The 22748-nt window shown below is 47.7% G+C and overlaps 1 protein-coding gene across 1 annotated transcript in view; it reads left to right on the plus strand.

Moving 5' to 3' along the window:
• Nucleotides 1-348: 348 nt before the first annotated feature.
• The window catches only part of LOC141240575 (uncharacterized), a 42579-nt gene continuing 20179 nt past the window's right edge, over nucleotides 349-22748 (plus strand). Inside the window, exons 1-2 of the mRNA XM_073668665.1 lie at nucleotides 349-407; nucleotides 1520-1666. The gene's annotated coding sequence lies outside the window, so the exon portion shown is untranslated. The remainder of the gene's footprint in view (nucleotides 408-1519; nucleotides 1667-22748) is intronic.

Here is a 22748-nt window from a genome sequence, read left to right on the forward strand (position 1 = left end):
CGTACGCCTCGTACACACGCGGCTCTGCTCCGTACGCCTCGTACACACGCGGCTCTGCTCCGTACGCCTCGTACACACGCGGCTCTGCCCCGTACACCTCGTACACACGCGGCTCTGCTCCGTACACCTCTTACACACACGGCTCTGCTCCGTACACCTCGTACACACACGGCTCTGCTCCGTACACCTCGTACACACGCGGCTCTGCTACATCCACACTGTAAACCCCTCCTGACCCCACACATAAACTTCAGCTCATCCAGCACCATGACAACCAGCACAGCAGAGTCCTGCATCCACTGAGGCCCCTGATCATGTGACCCCTGACTCCTCCCCTCTTGTGACCTCATCACGGCTCCTGTGCGCACAGAGCAGCCATATATGTGGTGGCGGCTCTGCAGGTGGAGGTATGTGGAGACCCCCATTACTGGGCGCAGGAGGCATTAACCCCTTCAGCACGGAGACTCTTTTGGGGTCTTGTGTTGCCCCTTTATAAGAATCATGAGGTTTTTGTTCTGTTTCCTGTAATAGATACATACGACCCAACTATGGAGACAGGAAGGGAGGAAACGTATTGTTCTCATAGTACAGGGCCCCTTTACTGCCCCCACAGTGTAATGCCCCCATTATGCCCCTTATGCAGTATGTATGATGCCCCCACACAGTGTAATGCCCCCATTATGACCCTTATGTAGGATGTATGATGCCCCTACACAGTGTAATGCCCCCATTATGCCCCTTATGCAGGATGTATGATGCCCCCACAGTGTAATGCCCCTTATGCAGGATGTATGATACCCCCACACAGTGTAATGCCCCCATTATGCCCCTTATGCAGGATGTATGATGTATGATGCCCCACACAGTGTAATGCCCCCATTATGCTCCTTTTGCAATATGTATGATACCCCCCACACACACTATAATGTTCTCACAGTAAACGCCACCCCCCCCCCCCACACACACACAGTATAATGTTCCCATAGTATCGCCTGAGGTTTTACAGTTGGAATAATCCCTCTGGAGTTGGTTTTCCCTTTGCCTGCTCCCCTAAATGAAGACCCTCGAGCATGTATACATGCATGTAGGGGAGCAGGCCTTACTAGATATCGAGGCTTTGTACAGTGATATATCGCATGAGGATGATATCAGAGGAGTAAGACGTTTATTGAAATCGAGATCAATAGAGTGTAGCAGACATAATGACTTCATGGACGATAAAATGACCCTTACTGAGTACAACATTTTTAATCTTGAGTTCTTTTAGTGTATCTTAAAGCCCTAAAGTTTCCATTTGAAATGACTTTAGTTTTGTGCCATGTCTGTGATCTGCTTTTTTTCAACAACATTAAACAACTGAATGAACATCCTCCGAGCCCAGTGATTCCATAATTTTTGCCAGGGGTTGTAGTTCACACATTGTACAGAGAGCACATAATAATCACCTGCAATATTAGCATTAGTTACCTTCCTGTGACAGAGATGAGCAGTAGTACTTTCACTTTCTCACTTTCTCCAGCTCGAGGCCCAGGAATCGGATCCTGTGCAGGGCAGGCACCCCTCCCACTCCTCTCACTGGTGAAGACGGCAGAAGACAGTACAGAAGAGGGGAGATTGCCCCCTGCAGTCTGGAGCCGGTGCAGGACGGGAGCACTGCAGCATACAAGTGAGTTTTGATAGGTGTGTGCCCCTGCTTCTGGGAAGGGTGGGCAGCTACCCCTCGCTGTCTACGGCCATGATTCACACACAGCATTTTTGCGGATGCATTTTTTGCAGTAAAATGCAGTGACTCTGAGCATCCCAGCAAAGTCAGTGGGTTACAAGATATGACATTCAGACACATCGTTTTGTGAGGATCCGTTTTTGGGCTCAAAAACGGATCCTCACACAGAATGAGCATGTCAGTTTGTTTGGCTTTTTTCTTATCTGCTTTTTGCTATTGAAAACATTATCTATGAGCTCAAAAACCTTTCAGGTGATGCGGTTTTTTAAAAAGCTGATCTGCTTTTGCAGCTGAAAAACATATTCTCAAAAAAACGCAGCAAAAACTCTGTGTGTGAATGTACCTTTAGATCAGGAATAGAACAGCCATTTATAGGACATTTCATAACTTTCCCAAATTCCTATGAAAAAATATTCAGCACATTCTGCATTGAACTACTGTACCCAATTTATTATATATTTTAGGAGTCGGACCATTTTATACAGACTCCAACTCCACCATACTGAGCACCGACTCCACGACTCCGACTCCACAGCCCTGGTTTGGACCCTAGGGACACACATTTACCATAAACTATTAAAGTGGGATATCCACCACCCCATCCGACTTACAAAAAAAATATCCAAGGGCCAATGTTTACAGTTGAGAAGAAACTGCTCTAATGTCACAGATATTAATATACAGGCAATAGACATAAACACCAGATTCATGGGAAAAGGTACCCACAGTACATTTTGGATTCTGCACGATCGTTTGCAGAAAAACAGGAGAGAAAGACTCTCCTCCATACCTAACCAAGAGACCAAGAAAAAGATGGGATAACACGAGTAATAGGAACTTGTCACAATCAGAGTGACTTTATCTTTAATATCTTCATAAAACACTAGGATGTACTTGTGGCCGACCCAGACCTGAGGGTGCTGTGTGATCTACTCCCACAATAACTTTCATAAAGGGTTGGTCAATTATGGACCATTTAGTGCATAGCTTCTATAAAAACCTGCGCCCAAGGGGACATGGCTAGATAGAAGAATCTGTGGTTTCTTTAGATGTGGAGAAAGTTGTACATGTAATTGGATGAGACCATGTAAATCTTTCTCGAGTTTCTCTACAGATGAAACCTTTTTTCCAGAGGGATTATTCCAACTGTAAAGCTTCAGGACTTGTATATGTGGCCACTAGTGTTGAGCGAACATGCTCGACACTGCTCGGTACTTAGCTGGAGCATCACGCTACTCGGGATGTTCGGCGAGCACCGAGCATTTCCGGGTTACTCGAGCGGGAGCTCGGGTCTCCGCCCTGCATGTTTGGCGCTCTTTACAGAGCCAATGAACATGCAGGGATTGCCAGCCAGTCACTGTAATGCCGCAGCCATGTTGTTTGTGGGCATTACAGTGATTGGCTGGCCGCACAGCGTCACCTCGAGTATTTAAAACCGGCCGCCGCCATCTTGGACACAGTCGCTCTCGATCAGACAGTGTAGGGACAGCGCTGCTGATTTAGGGAGAGATATATCCTGCAAAATAGTTAGTGTAGGGTCTGTAAAGTCTGCCAGATCAAACAAACAGTCCTTCTCAGGACTAATATACATCCCAGATATCAGACAGGCAGGCAGGCTGTATAGGAGACGCAGTGGTTATACCAGCAAATGCTGCATTACAGTCCTGTGTGCTCCTGTTGCTGAAATTGCTGGACTTAGCTCCAGGTCTCAGGCCAGTAAAAATCCTTTTTTTTCTTCTAAATCCTCTTTTTTTTTTTTTCCTCCTTCACACTGTACAAATACCCGTCTGATACAAATATATCTGTTGAAAATAGTCTGGTGTGATTTTGCAGTTCCACGGGTCAAATCTCTGTATTATCCACTTTTGGTCCGTTTGTATATAAAAAAAAAACAGTTTGAGTGTGTCGCTCACTGTTCAGCCGCAAATCTATATATTTAAAAACGTCTGGTATACACCAGTAAATTATAACTGTGGTTTTGTTGTTCCATGGTAAAAAATCTCTATTATCCTGCTTTTCACATTTTTTGCCGTAAAAAAAACAGTAGTGTCTCCTGATTGTTCAGACACAAAAATATATCTGTTGAAAATAGTCTGGTGTAGGCCCGAGAAATCCAAGTGTGGTTTTCCATTTCCACGGTTCAAACCTCTGTATTATCCACTTTTGGGCCATTTTTACCTAAAAAAAAATTTTGAGTGTTTCGCTGACTGTTCAGCCGCAAATATATCTATTTAAAATTTTCTGTTATACCCCAGTAAATAATAACTGTAGTTTTGCCATTCCACGGTAAAAAATCTCTTATTATTCAGGTTTTGGTATTTTTTCCGTACAGAAAAACAGTAATAGTTTCTCCCTGATTGTTCAGATTGTTTAAAAGAGTCAGGTGTAGGTCAGAGAAATAGAACTGTGGTTTTCCTCTTCCATGGTTCTAATCTACTTTTTATTACCCTTTTTCCATTGATAGTGCGAGTGTAAGCTATTTTACTTCCTTTACAATGGGCAAGGCGCGTGGCAAAGGACGTGGAACTGGACGTTCTGGTGATGGTGCGTGCAGAGGACGTGGCCGTGGCCAAGGTGAAAATGTGCCACAACCAACAGCCACATCTTCTCGCTCCCACTTCTTGACCGAATTACTAGGGAAGCACAGAACAACACCAGTATTGCGAACTGATCAGTGTGAACAGGTTATTAATTGGATAGCAGATAATACTTCCAGTTACCTGGGCACCACCACCTCCGGTCTGTCTTCCACACGGTCAACTCTTAGTAGCCTTGAGTCTCGACCGCATACTCCTCCTCACCCTGATGCTCCTACCTCCCACCATGCCGAGTGTCGTCAGACAGCAACTGATCTCACACTTGGACACTCTGAAGAGCTGTTCACTGGTCCATTTCCAGATTTGTGCCCCTCGCCTGATACGCTTGAAGTGGTGGAAGAGGAGATCCCATGTAGCGATGCCCAAATATTTGAACAGCCACGGCCACAGGAAGTCGACGCTGGCAATTTGTCACAAGAGGTGGACGATGACGAGACACAATTGCCAGGAAGTGAGGAGGAGGATCGTGGTGTGCAAGTAGAAGAGGAGGAGGTGGTGGATGATCTAGTAACTGACCCAACATGGCAGGAGGACATGCAGAGTGAGGCCAGCAGCACACAGGGGGAGGGAGGCAGAGTACCTTAACAGGCAGGAAGAAGCAGTGTGGTGGCCGCAGACAGAAGGCGGGCAACTGTTCCCCGTAACACCAACACGAGGGACGTTGCCAGTACAAGCGGTAGGTCCTCCAGAGTCTGGAAGTTTTTTAAAGACTCTGCTGATAACCCCAAAAAGGCCATTTGTACCACCTGCCATGCCAGCATCAGCAGGGGTGACAAAACTACCAGCCTGACCACCACCAGCATGATCAGGCACATGGCAGCAAAGTACCCCACTTTGTGGGGCGAACCCCATGGTCCACGACCAGTGTCAGCGGGTGTCACCACTGCTTCTTCCGCTGTTGTGCGTGCAATAGAACCCCCTGTTGTGTGTGCAAGGCAATCCCCTGTCCATACTGCATGTAAAGATGCCCCCTCCTCTCAGTCTTCACTTGTTATGGCAGTTTCTCAAGAAACAGCATCAACGTCCACGTCCCACCGCAGTGTTCAATTGTCCATATCCCAGACCTTTGAACGAAAGCGGAAATTCGCAGCTAACGCCCCACAGGCCACAGTCCTAAATTCGCACATTTCACGACTGCTTGCGTTGGAAATGCTGCCTTTTAGGCTGGATGAGACGGAATCCTTCCGCAACCTTATGGCGGTGGCCGTCCCTCGGTACTCGGTCCCCAGCCGACACTATTTTGGCCGGTGTGCCATTCCCGCACTACACAAGCACGTGTCCCAAAACATCTGCCATGCCCTCAACAACGCAGTTACTGGGAGAGTGCACCTGACAACGGACACGTGGACAAGTGCTTGTGGCCAGGGACGGTACATCTCCCTGACCACACACTGGGTAAACATAGTGGAAGCCGGGACCCAGTCGGACCTTGGGACGGAACACATCCTCCCCACATCGAGGATTGCGGGCCCTATGTCAGTCAGAGTTGCCCCCACAGTGCACACCTCCTGCGCATCATCCTCCTCCTCATGTTCAGCCTCCATCTCAGATATCACCACATCAGTTACAAGCAGGAAGCACTGCATTACTGCCTCCGACAAGCGGCAACAGGCTGTGCTGAAACTCATAAGCTTAGGTGAGAAACCTCACACTGCTTGTGAATTGTGGACAGCTGTGAAAGAGCAGGCAGATCTGTGGCTGAGACCGCTGAATCTACATCCAGGCATGGTCGTATGTGACAATGGCCGTAACCTGGTGGCGGCTCTGAGGCGAGGCGAGATCACACACGTACCATGCCTGGCTCATGTGCTTAACCTCGTGGTTCAGCGGTTTCTTAAATCATACCCCGAGTTGCCAGATCTGCTCGTGAAAGTACGCTTCCTGTCAGCTCATTTTTGCAAGTCGGCTACAGCTTCCGCCGCCCTTGCTGTTTTGCAGCAGCGTTTGCAGCTTCTGTCACACCGACTGGTGTGTGATGTCCCCACATGTTGGAACTCTACCCTCCACATGTTGCAAAGGATTTGTGAGCAGAAGAGAGCAGTTGTGGAGTACCAGCTGCAACAAGGTCGTCGATATTCAGGTCAGACTCCACACATAAGACCTCAGGAGTGGACCTGGATGTCTGACATATGTACCATCCTGACAAACTTTGAGGAGGCCACCAAGATGGTGAGTGGCGATGACGCCATCATTGGCGTCAGCATCCCACTTGTCTGTCTTTTGCAACGCTCTCTGCAGAGAATTAAAGGCATTGCAGCCAGAGTATGATGAGATGGATCAAGAAGCCGTAGTGGACGATTACACACAGCCCAGCCTCATCTCATCCCAACGTGCATTGGGGGACAATGAGGGAGAGGAGGAGGCGGAGGAACAACAGGAGCTGGTATCAAGCGCTGTAGACGGTAGTACCTGTACAACTGTCATACCGTCGGTTCAGCGTGGGTGGCCTGAGGTCAGGGGGAGGGGAGGAAGAGAGCATGGTCAGTCGTCATCTTGGTGAGGACACGGAAATCTTGCCCGTTACCAGTCTGACTCGCATGGCTGACTTTATGTTACGCTGCCTTAACCGTAACCCTCGCGTTGTCAAAATGTTGGGTGACAGTCATTACTGGTTGGTGACACTTTTAGACCCCCGCTACAAGGAGAACTTTCACTCTCTTATTCCTGAGGTGGAGAGGTCTACAAAAATGGGGCAGTACCGGAATGCCCTTGCTGCAGAACTGTTGAAAAAATTCCCATCTGAACACGCTAGTGGCAGAGGTCACAGTTCGTTGCCCAACCAAGGCGTACATGCGAGAGAGACGCAACTCCAATCCAGCAGAGGCAGGGGAACACTGTCAATGTTCTGGGACAGTTTTCTCAGACCCTCCCTTTGGACAGACCCTGATGCGCGGGGTACTCTCACAAAGAGTGGAAAGTTTCAAAAGATGGTGAGGGAGTACCTTGCCGACCGTACCAGCGTCCTCCGTGATTCCTCTGTGCCTTTTAATTATTGGGTATCCAAGTTGGACAGTTGGAATGAACTCGCTCTGTACGCCTTGGTGGTCCTGGCCTGCCCTGCCGCTAGCGTGTTATCGGAGCGTGTTTTTAGTGCCGCTGGGGGAATTATAACTGATAAGCGCACTCGCCTGTCAACTGACAATGCTGACCCTTTTCAAAATGAACAAGGGCTGGATTGGGCCAGACTTCTCATCACCACCAAATGACAGCAGAGTAACATAAAGTCAAATTCACTGTGTTATTTCGGGAGGTGTATTCACATGCACCGCTTCACACCCACATATGGGTATACGCTTCCTCATTTCAGCTGTTTTATGCTCTTCTCCTTATCCTTAGCCTCCACCACCACTATCCCACCAGGGTGACCGTGGTCCGTGTTGCCATTATTGAAAGTTCCTCCGTCCTTATTTTTGTCAGCTTTTTCTTGGAAGGCATAAGCAAAGACTGTGGGAGACCCACTCCCCAATAATGGGAATAATATTTTTAAGATGCTGTACTGTATGGCTCTTGTAAGGGGCATTAAAACCATCTTGTTAAGCTACTGCAATCTCCACCACTTTTCCAAGGGGCATTAAAACCGTCTTGTTAAGCTACTGTGACCTCCACGTCTCTTCCAAGGGGCATTAAAACCGTCTTGTTAAACCACGCTGACCTCCACGTCTCTTCCAAGGGGCATTAAAAGCGTCTTGTTAAGCTACTGTGACCTCCACGTCTCTTCCACGGGGCATTGATATTGTCTCTTTATTCCACTGCGACCTCCACCACTCTTCCAAGGGGCATTAAAACCATCTTGTTAAGCTACTGCGACCTCCACCATTCTTTCAAGGGGCATTAAAACCGTCTTGTTAAGCTACTGTGACCTCCACGTCTCTTCCACGGGGCATTGATATTGTCTTTTTATTCCACTGCGACCTCCACCACTCTTCCAAGGGGCATTAAAACCGTCTTGGTAAGCTAATGTGACCTCCACGTCTCTTCCACGGGGCATTGATATTGTCTTTTTATTCCACTGCGACCTCCACGTCTCTTCCAAGGGGCATTAAAACCGTCTTGTTAAGCTACTGCGACCTCCACCATTCTTTCAAGGGGCATTAAAACCGTCTTGTTAAGCTATTGCGACCTCAACCACTTTTCCAAGGGGCATTAAAAGAGTCTTGTTGAGCTACTGGGACCTCCACGTCTCTTCTGAGGGGCATTAAAAGCGTCTTTTTAAGCTACTGGGACCTCCACATCTCTTCTGAGGGGCATTAAAAGCATCTTGTTAAGCTACTGGGACTTCCACGTCTCTTCTGAGGGGCATTAAAAGCGTCTTGTTAAGCTACTGGGACCTCCACCACTTTTCCAAGGGGCATTAAAACCGTCTTGTTAAGCTACTGTGACCTCCACCACTTTTCCATGGGGCATTAAAAGCGTTTTGTTAAGCTACTGGAATCTCCACGTCTCTTCTGAGGGGCATTAAAAGCGTCTTGCTAAACCAGTCTGAACTCCACAGCTCTTCCAAGGGGCATTGAAATGTTGTTTTTAATTAACTCTAACCTCCACGACTCTTCGAACGGGCATTGCATTTCCTCCTAATTTTTGGCAGCTTTTCCTTGGAAGGCATAAGCAAATACTATGGGAGACCCACTCCCCAATAATGGGAATAATGTTTGTAATATGCTGTACTGCATGGCTCTTGTAAGAGGCATTGCAAGTTCCTCCGTCCTAATTTTTGGCAGCTTTTGCTTGGAAGGCATAAGCAAATACTATGGGAGACACACTCCCCAATAATGGGAATAATGTTTTTAAGATGCTGTACTGTATGGCTCTTGTAAGGGGCATTAAAACCGTCTTGTTAAGCTACTGCGACCTCCATCACTTTTCCGAGGGGCATTAAAATCGTCTTGTTAAGCTACTGTGACATCCACGTCTCTTCAAAGGGGCATTAAAAGCGTCTTCTTAAGCCACTCTGAACTCCACAGCTCTTCCAAGGGCCATTGAAATGTTGTTTTTAATTACCTCTAACCTCCACGACTCTTCCAACGGGCATTGCATTTCCTCCTAGTTTTAGTCAGCTTTTGTTTTTCAATGCAAAGGCGAAAACTAAGGGAGACCCACTCCCCAATAATGGGTAGAAGGTTTTTAGTACGCTGTAATCCACTTCTGTTTCAAGGGGCATTGCAGTTCCTCATAATTTTTGGAAAGCCTTCCATTCACTGCTTAGGCCAACAGTGCACAGGAGACCCAGTTGCTATAAATGGAAAAAACGGTTTAGTTAAGGCCCTCTGACCTCCATGTCATTTCCAAGGGGCATTGGAGTGCCTCAAAATTTTTGGTAGGCATTGCACTCACTGTATGCCCTATAACTGTGTAGCCGAACCTCTCCTTTTGTTACAGAAACATATCCTACAAGATATATGTGGTTGACTGGCCTGATATTGATGTGAATGGTCCCTGTTCCTCCTGCTCTTTATCCTTTGCCACTACCTCATCCATCATTTATCATCTGAAGCTTTGTTTTAACGGGAGTCATAGAACTGGAATAGTAGCAGGAAAACATCCAGCAATCCTCGGAGGAGGTAGGATATGCGCCAAAACGTTGAGCACCTCGGCCTAGCCGCTACTACATACATGAGCTTGCATTCCAAGAAAACAAAGCAGATGCTAACTTCTATCATCCTCATCATGCTCCTCACCTTGGCACTCTCAACTCCCCTGATGGAGAAGCCAGGGCCCACTGTAGGAGTCTGGTTCTCTGGTGGGCTCGTCCAATGCTGCCCTAAAGCAGGCCGGACTAAGAAAAGTGTGTGGGAAGTTGACAGGAGAAATAGGGGCGGCTGGGGACTGTTTATGGACACTTGGCCGCCCCCAGGCGGCTGGGGACCGTGTGTGGACACCTGGCTGTGGGGCAGCTGGGGACCAAGTGTGGACACCCGACCGCCGGGCAGCTGGGGACTGAGTATGAATACCAGGCCGCCAACGCAGCCATGACGTGGTAGCCAGATTCTGCCTCCACATGCCTAAAAGGCCCAATTTCAAGTGCAAGCAAGCAAGCAGTATGGTATTGCAGCCTGGGGGTGGGGGGATGGTTAGCTGCATATTTGCGCTTGCATTGCAAGGAATGGGGGAGGTACAATTGAACAGTGCCCTGGGACAAGGACTTGCATGGGGATAGTTGCAAGTCTGCATCTTCTGATGCGGCAGGGATGACTTCTGAAGGGCACACTTTTAGGCAGTGACCTGGGAGTCAGAGATGCTTCCAGGGGTCTTCCCCATACTGTTCCCATGTCTTTTCAGCACTGTATGCATGTGTCACACAGCACATGGCCAGATAAGGTTGTAAAATGTTAAAATTACATTTCCCGGTGAATGCATTTGTCATGGTTGAAAGCAATACAAAAGTGCAAAAACGCATAAAAAATGCTACTTGTGAACATAGCCCAAGGTGTGGAGGAGTATTTTTGTTTTTGGTTATTTATTTTACCTTATACACAAGTCTTTACCCTGGAAAAGAAATTCCTTAACATATTTCACAAGAAAACAGTTTCACTTTCTTTTTTGAACGTTTTATTATGAGCCTGTAAAAGTGGCTTAATACCTCTGACCACGTTGTTGACAGCAGTGACCTGGGGGTCAGAAATGCTTCCTGGGGCGATCCCCATGCTGTCCCCATGTCATTTGAGCACTGTCACTATCGTTTTGGGCACTTGTTAGGCTTTTAAAAGACTGCCGGGGGTGCCGCCGCAAAAATGCTCGGGTCTCCCATAGACTAACATTGGGCTCGTTGCTCGGGTCGAGCACCCGAGTATCACAGCGAGCTCGGCCCGAGCTTCGAGCACCCGAGCATTTTAGTGCTCACTCAACACTAGTGGCCACATGCACCTACCTCCTAGATTATGTATGCACGACCAAGAGGCAGTCTAAGAGGAGTGTCGGGGAGGGGGGAGCATTTGGGCAAAATACGCCATGGTTGGGTGTCATGGGTGTGTCCGACGTGACATACAGTCGCCCTGCAGTGGTTTGCAGGAGATCTCCACGTTTGGCAATGCAGACAGCTGCCTAGATAGGAGGCTCTGTTTAGGACCCAGCGACTACCTCCCTTTAGTCTGGGTGTATATATACCTGGTGTGTCTAGGTGGGCGTCGCCGGGTATACTCATGTCTACTTGGAACTTGGCTGAAGCAGCATCACATCCTCTTTGGAGTCTTGAGGCTGTGTGCCCTTTTGGTTTCTTCTAAAGCTAATTTGTAATTCCTGTTACAACTCTCCTGTTAGTTTTTTTTTAGTTTGCTGGTCACATGACCATTTTGCCTATTTAATCCGGCTCCGCCCTCCTGGCTTTGCTGGACTTCATTTGTATTTACTACTGTTGAGCTAGCTTGTTGCTCTATTGCCGTTCTCTGTTAGTTTTGCTAGGTCTTCTGACCTCTATGCTTTTTGTTGTGTGTTTGTCTTTGACTGCTACTATTTCTGCTAGGAGGTGTCCAAATTATCCCAGTCCCTAGATCTTGTAGGGATCCCTCCCCCACATCTATAGGTCTGCGTTCAGACTAGCCGAGGACTTTAGCGGGTCTGATCGCAGGATCAGGTTCCCCGTTACATCGTAGGGATCTAGTTTAGTTCTATTGTAGGGACAGATCTCCTGCCTTTCCTTAGTTTCTGTAGCAGATCATAACAGTAAGTCCAGCCATAAAAAAAAATAAAAAAAAAAATAAAGGGAAAGGATTTTCTCTGGGGAAAGACCTCCAGTTTTCCATCATGATCTCGGTGCAAGATTTGGCTCAACGCTTGCAGGGACTCTCTCTGGAGGTGACCAAGCTCCAACAACACGTGAGTAGCTGTTCTGGAGCGCATTTTGTGGAACCAAAGGTACGTCTGCCTGATTTATTTTTTGCCGAACAACAAGATTTTTTTTCTTTTAAAAATGCTTGTCTATTATATTTTCGTTTGAGACCCGGATCCTCTGGTGATGAATCACAGCGCATAGGGTTCATAATGTCACTTTTGCGCAAAGATCCTCAGGGATGGGCCTTCTCTCTCCATCCTAGTGATCCGTGCTTTAGTTCAGTGGATAGTTTTTTTTCTGCTTTGGGTTTGTTGTACAATGATCCTGATCGTGTCTCATCTGCTGAGTCTGAATTAAGACGTTTGAGGCAGGGATCAGGTAATGTGGAAAAATATTGTTCTCACTTCCGTCGGTGGTCTGCCCAGGTAGGGTGGAACGATTCAGCTTTGAAAAGCTTGTTTCTTGCAGGCCTAGGTGAAAGGGTTAAGTATTTACTGATTGCTTATCCCACACCTGGAAACTTGCAGGAGGCAATGCAATTAGCTATACGGGTGGACAGGAGACTGTGTGCAAGGGTTAATGAGAGCAAATCCTCTGCTATATCAGCTTCGAGTCCTGAGAGGTTCTGTGCTGACAATGGAGAGCCGATGGAAATTGGGGCGATGGCACCCCGCTCTTAGGAAAAAGACCGCCGACTTTCTGAAGGCTTGTGCTTCTATTGCGGAAGTTCTGGTCATTTTATTAAGAGCTGTGTGCTTCGTAAGAAGAAAGAAAAAGAAATGGTCAGTCATGCCTGTATTGCCTGTTTAAATTCTAAGGGGGTATTCCTATCTGCCACTACTGCTGCTCAGGATGAATTAATTGAATTTCGGGTATTTGTGGATTGTGGATCTACTCTGAATGTGATTGATGGGGGATTCTTGGAAAAACTTAGATTAGAACCTAAAACTTTGTCATCCCCTATTGCTGTGGTTTCTGTCGATGGCTCTCCCTTGAAGAGTGTTACTCACAAGGTCTGTGAATTTCCCCTCACTATTAATGGTATTCATCAAGAGAATTTGGATTTGGTGGTATTGGATAATTTGCCTTCTCCAGTAATATTGGGGTTACCCTGGTTAAAATTGCACAATCCTGTACTGGATTGGTCTACCAATGAAATTAAGTCCTGGAGCCCTAAGTGTTATGACAAGTGTTGTAACGGGCGCATTGCTGCTGTGGATAGAGGGGAATTGCCTGTACCTATTCAGGATTTTTGGAGAGTTTTTTCTGAGGAGGAGTCGCAGGTTTTGCCTCCCCATAGAGACTATGATTGTACCATTGAATTTGTCCCTGGAGCGACTCTTCCTAAGAGTCGTTTATTTAATCTTACTATTCCTGAGAGAAAGGCTTTGGAGGAATACATACATACAGACAAGCTTGGCCGCTGGTCACATTAGGCCTTCCAAGTCTCCTGTGGCTGTTGGTTTTTTTTTTGTAAAAAAAAAAGATGGCGTTTTACGTCCTTGTCTGGACTTTCGTGAGATTAATAAAATTACTGTACGCAATCCATACCCACTGCCATGGATTCCCGATTTATTTAACCAGTTAGTGGGGGCCAAGTGGTTCTCTAAAATTGATCTCCGGGGGGCATACAATTTGTTGCGCATGAAGGAGGGTGATGAATGGAAGACTGCTTTTAACACTCCTGTGGGTCATTTTGAGAATCTGGTTATGCCTTTTGGTCTCACCAATGCTCCAGCATTTTTTCAGAATCTTATTAATGACATCCTTAGACCTTTAATCGGCAAAGATGTGGTTGTGTATTTGGATGACATTTTGATTTATTCGCCGGATCTGGAGTCTCATTGGCGGAGCGTACGTGAGGTATTACAGTTATTAATGGACAATTCGCTTTTTGCTAAGCTGGAGAAATGTGAGTTCGCTGTACAGAGAATTAGTTTTTTGGGCTACATTGTCTCCAGTGAAGGTTTTGAGATGGACCCGGTTAAAGTTCAGGCTGTACAGGAATGGCCCAGGCCTATTGGTTTGAAATCGATACAGAGGTTTTTGGGTTTCGCCAATTATTACAGAAAATTCATAAAAAATTTTTCTATTATTGTCAAACCGCTGACCGATCTCACCAGGAAAGGTGCTAATGCGGTTCAGTGGACATCTGAGGCCATTGAAGCTTTTGTGTTTTTAAAGGAGAGGTTCACCTCTGCTCCCATCCTTATGCAGCCTGATGTGACTAAGCCGTTTTTGGTGAGGTTGATGCTTCTTCGGTGGGGGTTGGTGCGGTGTTGTCTCAGGAAACCAAGGATGAAGTACATCCCTGTGCCTTTTTTTCAAAAAATTTTTCCGAGACTGAACTTAATTACGATATTGGTAATCGGGAATTGCTGGCGATTTAAACTCGCATTTGAACACTGGCGTCACCTCTTGGAAGGTGCTGAATTTCCCGTTCAGGTTTTCACTGATCATAAAAATCTGATCGATCTTGATGCTGCCAAGCGCTTGAATGCCCGTCAGGCTAGGTGGGCACTTTTTTTCTCGCGGTTTAATTTTTCCGTTACTTACATCCCGGGTACCAAGAATGTTAAAGCGGATGCTTTGTCTCGCAGCTTTTCTCCCATGGTCGGTGTTGAGGAGGAGGAGGAGAGCATTTTACAAGAAGGTGTTGTGATTGCTGCTTTGGACTCCGTTTTGGAGGATGAGATTCTTAAAGCACAGGAGAATGCCCCATCTAACACTCCCCATGGGAGGTTGTTTGTGCCTAGGACCTTTAGGAGAGATTTGTTTGTGGAGTGTCATGAGTCTCGGTTGGCAGGTCATCCAGGAATTTCTGAGACCAAGAGACTTGTGGGTCGCAGTTTTTGGTGGCCTGGATGGCAGAAGGAAGTCATTAAGTGGGTGCGCCAATGTACTGTGTGTGCAAGATCCAAGTCTTCGCATGCTCCTGCTGCGGGGTTGCTTTGCCCTCTGGAGGTTCCTAGTGCACCTTGGACACATCTGGCTATGGACTTTATTACTGACCTTCCTCCCTCTGAAGGTTTCACGGTCATCTGGGTGGTCGTGGACCGTTTTAGCAAGATGTGTCACTTGGTTCCCTTCATCAAACTGCCTTGCGCTAAGACTCTCGCTAAGGCCTTTGTCAAGGAGATTGTCAGACTACATGGTGTTCCTACTGACATTGTTTCTGATAGGGGACCTCAGTTCGTGGCTCGTTTTTGGCGTGCCTTTTGTGACAGGTTGGGAGTTCATTTGTCGTTTTCATCCGGATATCATCCTGAGTCTAATGACCAGACAGAAAGGAAGAACCAGGATGTTGAGCAGTTCTTGCGTTGTTTTGTGGCAGACAATCAAGAGGGGTGGTCTGAGTTTCTGCCACTTGCTGAATTTGCTCTTAACAACCATACATCCTCTTCTGCTGGGTGTTCGCCTTTTTTTTGTTGTTCTGGGAGACATCCGTCTTTTGGGTCATTTTCCAAATTGGTTTCGGCTGTGCCTGAGGAGGAGAGTTTTTCCGGTGATTTGGAGAGAGTTTGGACGGATGTGCGTGGTAATCTTCAGGAGGCTAACAAAAAATCTAAGAGGTACTTTGATAGGAAACGGCAAGAGGTTTTGTTTGCTGTTGGTGACATGGTTTGGTTGTCCTCTAAGAATCTGCGATTGAGGATTCCTTCTAAAAAAATTGGGTCCCAAGTTCGTAGGGCCCTTTAAGGTACTTCAGATAGTTAACCAATCTGCTGTTAGGCTGGAGGTTCCTACGTCCTGGAGGATTAATCCGGTGTTTCATGTTTCTCTGTTGAAAAAAGCTGATGCGTCGGATGGTGACGCCTCTGCCACTGTTCCTCCGGTGGTGGAGGACGGGGAATATGAAATTTCCCGCATCCTAAATTCTAGACGGTATAGAGGGAGTTTGCAGTATCTCGTCGCTTGGAAGGGTTTCGGACCTGAGGATAACTCATGGGTGAGGGCGGATGATGTTTGTGCCCCCAGACTTGTCCGAGCGTTTCACTGGAGGTTTCCTGGTAAGCCTGGGCCTAGGGGATCCGGAGGATCCTCTTAGAAGAGGGGGTACTGTTACAACTCTCCTGTTAGTTTTTTTTTAGTTTGCTGGTCACATGACCATTTTGCCTATTTAATCCGGCTCCGCCCTCCTGGCTTTGCTGGACTTCATTTATATTTACTACTGTTGAGCTAGCTTGTTGCTCTATTGCCGTTCTCTGTTAGTTTTGCTAGGTCTTCTGACCTCTATGCTTTTTGTTGTGTGTTTGTCTTTGACTGCTACTATTTCTGCTAGGGGGTGTCCAAATTATCCCAGTCCCTAGATCTTGTAGGGATCCCTCCCCCACATCTATAGGTCTGCGTTCAGACTAGCCGAGGACTTTAGCGGGTCTGATCGCAGGATCAGGTTCCCCGTTACATCGTAGGGATCTAGTTTAGTTCTATTGTAGGGACAGATCTCCTGCCTTTCCTTAGTTTCTGTAGCAGATCATAACAATTCCCCTGTGTTGTCTTCCCCTTTTGTCTTTAGAGTGCTAGTGGAGGTTGACTAGTGCTCATCTCCTTCCACTCCCTGAGGCTGTATAGGGACGTTAGCGGGAGACAGGGTGACACTAGTCCAGATTAGAAGGTCACCTCTTCCCCCTTTTCCCTACTGTCTGGGCTTCCTTTCCCCTCTGTGTTGCACTCACACCTGTTGTGACATTATAACCGGCCGAGCACATTTTGGGAAAAAAAAAACGACACAAGATTGACACTTTGGTTTTTTTCTTTGTGTGTTTTTGGGTATGCACCATTTTTTTTCCTTACTCCCTTTAGTATGGGATCAGTTGCAGAGCCATGGCCTGTCCAGCCTGAACCCAAGGTTGCCCTCCCAGACAGGTTTTCAGGGGGTAGGGACAAGTTTTTTTGTGTTTAAGGAGGCATGCAAATTGTACTTCAAACTTCGTCCCTACTCCTCCAGTAATCGGGAGCAACGAGTTGGTATTGTGATCTCTCTACTGCAGGGCGATCCTCACTCATGGGCATTTTCGTTACTGCTGGACTCAGTTTGTCTCCAGTCTGTGGACGGGTTTTTTGGAGCTCTTGCCCTCATCTATGATGACCCTGACCAAGTCGCCTTGGCTGAGTCTAAGCTACGTCACCTTCAATAGGGGATTTGGTCAGTGGAAACGTACCGTTCGGAATTCCGTAGATGGGCTACGGATTCCAAATGGAATTACTCAGCCCTTAAGTCAATTTTGTGAGGGGCTAACGAAAGGTTGAAAGATGCCTTCCCTGTATATGATACCCCTCAGTCCTTGGAGGCTGCCATGTCTTTGGCAATACGTCTGCAAAGCGCCTTCGGGATAGACCTCCTTCTCCGGGGCCTTTTTCTCGGGGTTGTGTACCTTTTGCCAAGGGAGCGGTCTGGGGGTGAACCAGTACTGGGGGAGGTGGAGGAACCTATGCATTTAGGGGGTGTCACTACATCATACAGTACAGACCAAAAGTTTGGACACACCTTCTCATTTAAAGATTTTTCTGTATTTTCATGACTATGAAAATTGTACATTCACACTGAAGGCATCAAAACTATGAATTAACACATGTGGAATTATATACTTAACAAAAAAGTGTGAAACAACTGAAAATATGCTTATATTCTAGGTTCTTCAAAGTAGCCACCTTTTGCTTTGATGACTGCTTTGCACACTCTTGGCATTCTCTTGATGAGCTTCAAGAGGTAGTCACCGGAAATGGTCTTCCAACAATCTTGAAGGAGTTCCCAGAGATGCTTAGCACTTGTTGGCCCTTTTGCCTTCACTCACTCCAAACCATCTCTATTGGGTTTAGGTCTGGTGACTGTGGAGGCCAGGTCATCTGGCGTAGTACCCCATCACTCTACTTCTTGGTCAAATAGCCCTTACACAGCCTGGAGGTGTGTTTGGGGTCATTGTCCTGTTGAAAAATACATGATGGTCCAACTAAACGCAAACCGGATGGAATAGCATGCCGCTGCAAGATGCTGTGGTAGCCATGCTGGTTCAGTATGCCTTCAATTTTGAATAAATCCCCAACAGTGTCACCAGCAAAGCACTCCCACACCATCACACCTCCTCCTCCATGCTTCACGGTGGGAACCAGGCATGTAGAGTCCATCCGTTCACCTTTTCTGCATCGCAGAAAGACACGGTGGTTGGAACCAAAGATCTCAAGTTTGGACTCATCAGACCAAAGCACAGATTTCCACTGGTCTAATGTCCATTCCTTGTGTTCTTTAGCCCAAACAAGTCTCTTCTGCTTGTTGCCTGTCCTTAGCAGTGGTTTCCTAGCAGCTATTTTACCATGAAGGCCTGCTGCACAAAGTCTCCTCTTAACAGTTGTTGCAGAGATGTGTCTGCTGCTGGATCTCTGTGTGGCATTGACCTGGTCTCTAATCTGAGCTGCTGTTAACCTGCGATTTCTGAGGCTGGTGACTCGGATAAACTTATCCTCAGAAGCAGAGGTGACTCTTGGTCTTCCTTTCCTGGGGCGGTCCTCATGTGAGCCAGTTTCTTTATAGCGCTTGATGGTTTTTGCAACTGCACTTGGGGACACTTTCAAAGTTTGCCCAATTTTTCGGACTGACTGACCTTCATTTCTTAAAGTAATAATGGCCACTCATTTTTCTTTACTTAGCTGCTTTTTTCTTGCCATAATACAAATTCTAACAGTCTATTCAGTAGGACTATAAGCTGTGTATCCACCTGACTTCTGCACAACACAACTGATGGTTCCAACCCCATTTATAAGGCAAGAAATCCCACTTATTAAACCTGACAGGACACACCTGTGAAGTGAAAACCATTTCCGGTGACTACCTCTTGAAGCTCATTAAGAGAATGCCAAGAGTGTGCAAAGCAGTCATCAAAGCAAAAGGTGGCTACTTTGAAGAACCTAGACTATAAGACATATTTTCATTTTTTTCACACTTTTTTGTTAAGTATATAATTCCACATGTGTTAATTCATAGTTTTGATGCCTTCAGTGTCAATGTACAATTTTCATAGTCATGAAAATACAGAAAAATCTTTAAATGAGACGGAGTGTCCAAACTTTTGGTCTGTACTGTACATCTCCCCAGAGATTCGCAAGAAAAAAGGCGTATGTTTTTTTTGTGGGAAAAAGGGACACTTTGTTGGGATCTGTCCTTCAATTCCTAAACAAAAAGACTCAATTAACTCTCGGTAGTCTGGAGTTGGATAAACAAGGAGTGCATTTGTGGCCAAACTGCAGTTCCCGCTTTGGGTCAGCATGGTTGATGCTGAGTTTGTGAAAACTCATGATCTCGCTTGCTGTGCTTTAGCTGAACCTATTTCCATCTTTGCCATTGACTCTGCGCCACTTGCAAAGAAAGCATTTACTCAGATTGTACATAATGTGAAACTGAGGGTGGGGTCAGTTCATTGTGAAATCATTCCTTGCTATGTTTTGGAGAATCTCCCTACTCCGATTGTTTTAAGTATCCCTTGGCTTGTTAAACATAATCCATTGGTGGATTGGCAAACCGGGGGAGATTATTGAATGGGGAGATTACTGCCATGAGAACTGTCTGAATGTTTCCATTGGTGCTGTCTCTACAGAGTTTCTGCCTGCTTTTCTGTCTGGTTTTGAGAACGTTTTTTCTGAGAAGGGGTGTCAGGATTTGCCTCCTCATCGTGCTTATGACTGTCCTATTAACCTGACCCCCGGAGCTAAACTACCCAAGTCCAGACTGTATAATCTTTCTGCCCCTGACAGACAAGCCATGAAGGATTTCATTGCGGAAAGTCTGGAGAAGGGACATATCAGACCCTCATCTTCGCCCGTGGTGGCAGGGTTCTTTTTTTATGAAGAAAAAAGATGTCGGTCTACGTCCTTGTTTAGATTTCCGAGAATTAAATCAAATTACCATCCGTGATCCATACCCTCTTCCTCTGATTCCTGATTTGTTCAGCCAGGTCGTGGGAGCTAAGGTATTCTCAAAGTTAGATTTAAGGGGAGTCTACAATCTGGTTAGAATCAGAGAAGGGAACGAATGGAAGACAGCGTTCAATACCACGTAAGGACATTTCGAGAGTCTGGTTATGCCTTTTGGCTTGACCAATGCACTTGCGGTATTCCAGCATTTCATAAATGATATTTTTCATCGTTTGGTGGGGAGGTTTGTGGTGGTGTATCTGGACGATATTTTGGTTTATTCATCTGATTTTGAGACCCATTGGGGGCATGTCAAGCAGGTTCTCCAAATAATAAGGGATAACAAACTCTATGCCAAACTAGAGAAATGTGTTTTCGCTGTTCAGGAGTTGCAGTTTTTGGGGTACTTGTCATCTTCATGTTTTCGGATGGATCCGGAGAAGATCCATTCAGTCCTTGACTGGGAACGTCCCGAGAACCTGAAGGCGCTACAACGTTTTCTGGGCTTTACTAATTTTTACAGGAAATTCATCCAAAATTATTCTGTTGTAGTGAAACCCCTTACTGACATGACTAAGAAGGGGTCTGATTTTTCCAAATGGTTGGATGTGTAGCGCTGGCGTCCCTGCCCTCTGCTAGGCAGGGACGCTGCTCCCCTCACCGCTCTGCTCCGTGCCCGGCGTCCTCTCCCCGCTCTGCTGTCAGCGCGCGCTCCTTCCCGGCGTCCTCCTCCCGCTCTGCTCTCAGCGCGCGCTCCTTCCCGGCCCCTGTGCTTAGGGCGCGCGCGCGCGCGCTCCCCTCCTCTTAAAGGGGCCGCGCGCGCCGTCCTAAGGAGTCCCCGGCCAATGGCCGGAGGACTTCATCATATATAAGGCACCTCCTCCAAAATGGAGGTGCCCGAGCAATGTTGTTTGCACCTGTGTCTCACCTGTGCTTCAGCCCTCAGGTCCCGTTGCCAGTTACCTGCCAGTTTCCTGCCAGTTTCCTGCTAGTTACCTGCCAGTTACCTGCCTGATTCCTGCCTGAATACTTGTTACCTGTCTGCCAGTCTGAGGTCCGACGGTCTGCCTTACTACTCCTGTCAGTCTGTCTAAAGGACCAGCCTGCCCGCTCACCTGGGAGCGCATATCAGCTACCTGCCTGCTTGCCTGAGGTCCGACGGTCTGCCTTACTACTCCGGTCAGTCTGTCTATGGACCAGCTTGCCCGCTCACCTGGGAGCGCTTCTCCGTTATCTGCCTGCTTGCCAGCCCGGAGGCTCCGTTGTCACGTGCTGTGACCACCAGCTATCTCAGAGACTCTTGCCCGCTCACCTGGGAGCGCATCTCCGTTACCTGCCTGCTTGCCAGCCCGGAGGTCCCGTTGTCACGTGCGGTGACCACCAGCTATTCCAGAGACTCTTTCCCGCTCACCTGGGAGCGCTTCTCCGTTACCTACCTGCCTGCCAGCCTGGAGGTTCCGCCGTCACGTGCCGTGACCACCTGCTATTCCAGAGACTCTCGCTTGCTCACCTGGGAGCACACATCTACCATCTGCCTGCTAGCCTACCCGGAGGCTCTGCCATCACAGGTCGTACCTACCCCTTACCCAGAGACTGCCCTGATCACTTGCCGTAACTCCCTGTCCGTTCACCCAGAGACTGCCACCCGCTCCCTTACAAGGGCCGCCCCCTTGTATAGTAGCTCAGAGGTTCCGCCTCCCGGACCCGTTACAGTTTGCTCGGGCCATGGAACCCGGTGGCACCCAAGCTCCCTCGCTCACGGACCTGTGTCATGAACTGTCCCGTCAAAGGTCCCAACAGGAGTCCATCCTGGGTCACCTGCGGAATGTCAATACTCGCCTGGACACTCTGACTGCACCACCTGCAGCCACTGCCAGTACCATGACTCGCAACCCGGCAGCTCCGCTACCCACTAATACCATGGTAACCTATCCCGGTCCCCGGCTGTCTGCACCTCCTCGCTTCGGAGGCGACTCCGTCCAGGCTCGGGGCTTCATAAATCAGTGCACCCTGCACTTTGAACTTTTGTCCCATCAGTTTAATTCCGACCGGGCCAAAATTGCCTTTATCATGTCCCATCTCACCGGGGAGGCCCTGGCCTGGCTAAATCCTCTATGGGAGAGAGGAGACCCCCAGGTGTCCAACTTGCCTGCTTTTCTCTCGGCTTTCCGGAAAGTCTTCGACGAACCCGGACGGAAGACCTCATCCGCATCCTCTCTGCTACGCCTCCGTCAGGAGGGTCTCACCGTGGGCCAATATGCCATACGGTTCCGCACCCTTGCCTCGGAGCTGGCCTGGGATAACGACGCTCTGGTATCCGTCTTCTGGGAGGGTCTGTCCGGTCGTATTAAAGATGAACTTGCTGGTCGGGACATTCCTACCTCTCTCGATGATCTAATAACCCTTGCCACCCGGATTGACCTACGGTTCCAGGAGCGTGCCAAAGAGGTCACCCGTGAGAGAAGGATTCCACGTTTAGCTCCTACTTTCCAGAAACCCGTCATTCCCTCCATCTCTCCCCAGGTACACTCTCCTGAGCCTATGCAGGTCGACCAGACCAAGATGGTCAAAACCCGTCAGGACTCACGCCGTGCCGAGGGGAGCTGCTTCTACTGTGGCAGTAAGGAGCACCGGATCCGTGCCTGCCCGGAGAGGTCGGGAAACGCCTGTGTCTAGGTTCGCTCAGAGAGGTCCACCTAGACAAGAATAAATCCTCTCCATCCCTGCTGTTGTCAGTTTCGATCATCTACGGGGAGAA

Source organism: Phyllobates terribilis, unplaced genomic scaffold, assembly GCF_046119375.1.
Source record: "Phyllobates terribilis strain yellow unplaced genomic scaffold, ASM4611937v1 Scaffold_856__1_contigs__length_602872, whole genome shotgun sequence".
Lineage (NCBI taxonomy): Eukaryota > Metazoa > Chordata > Amphibia > Anura > Dendrobatidae > Phyllobates > Phyllobates terribilis.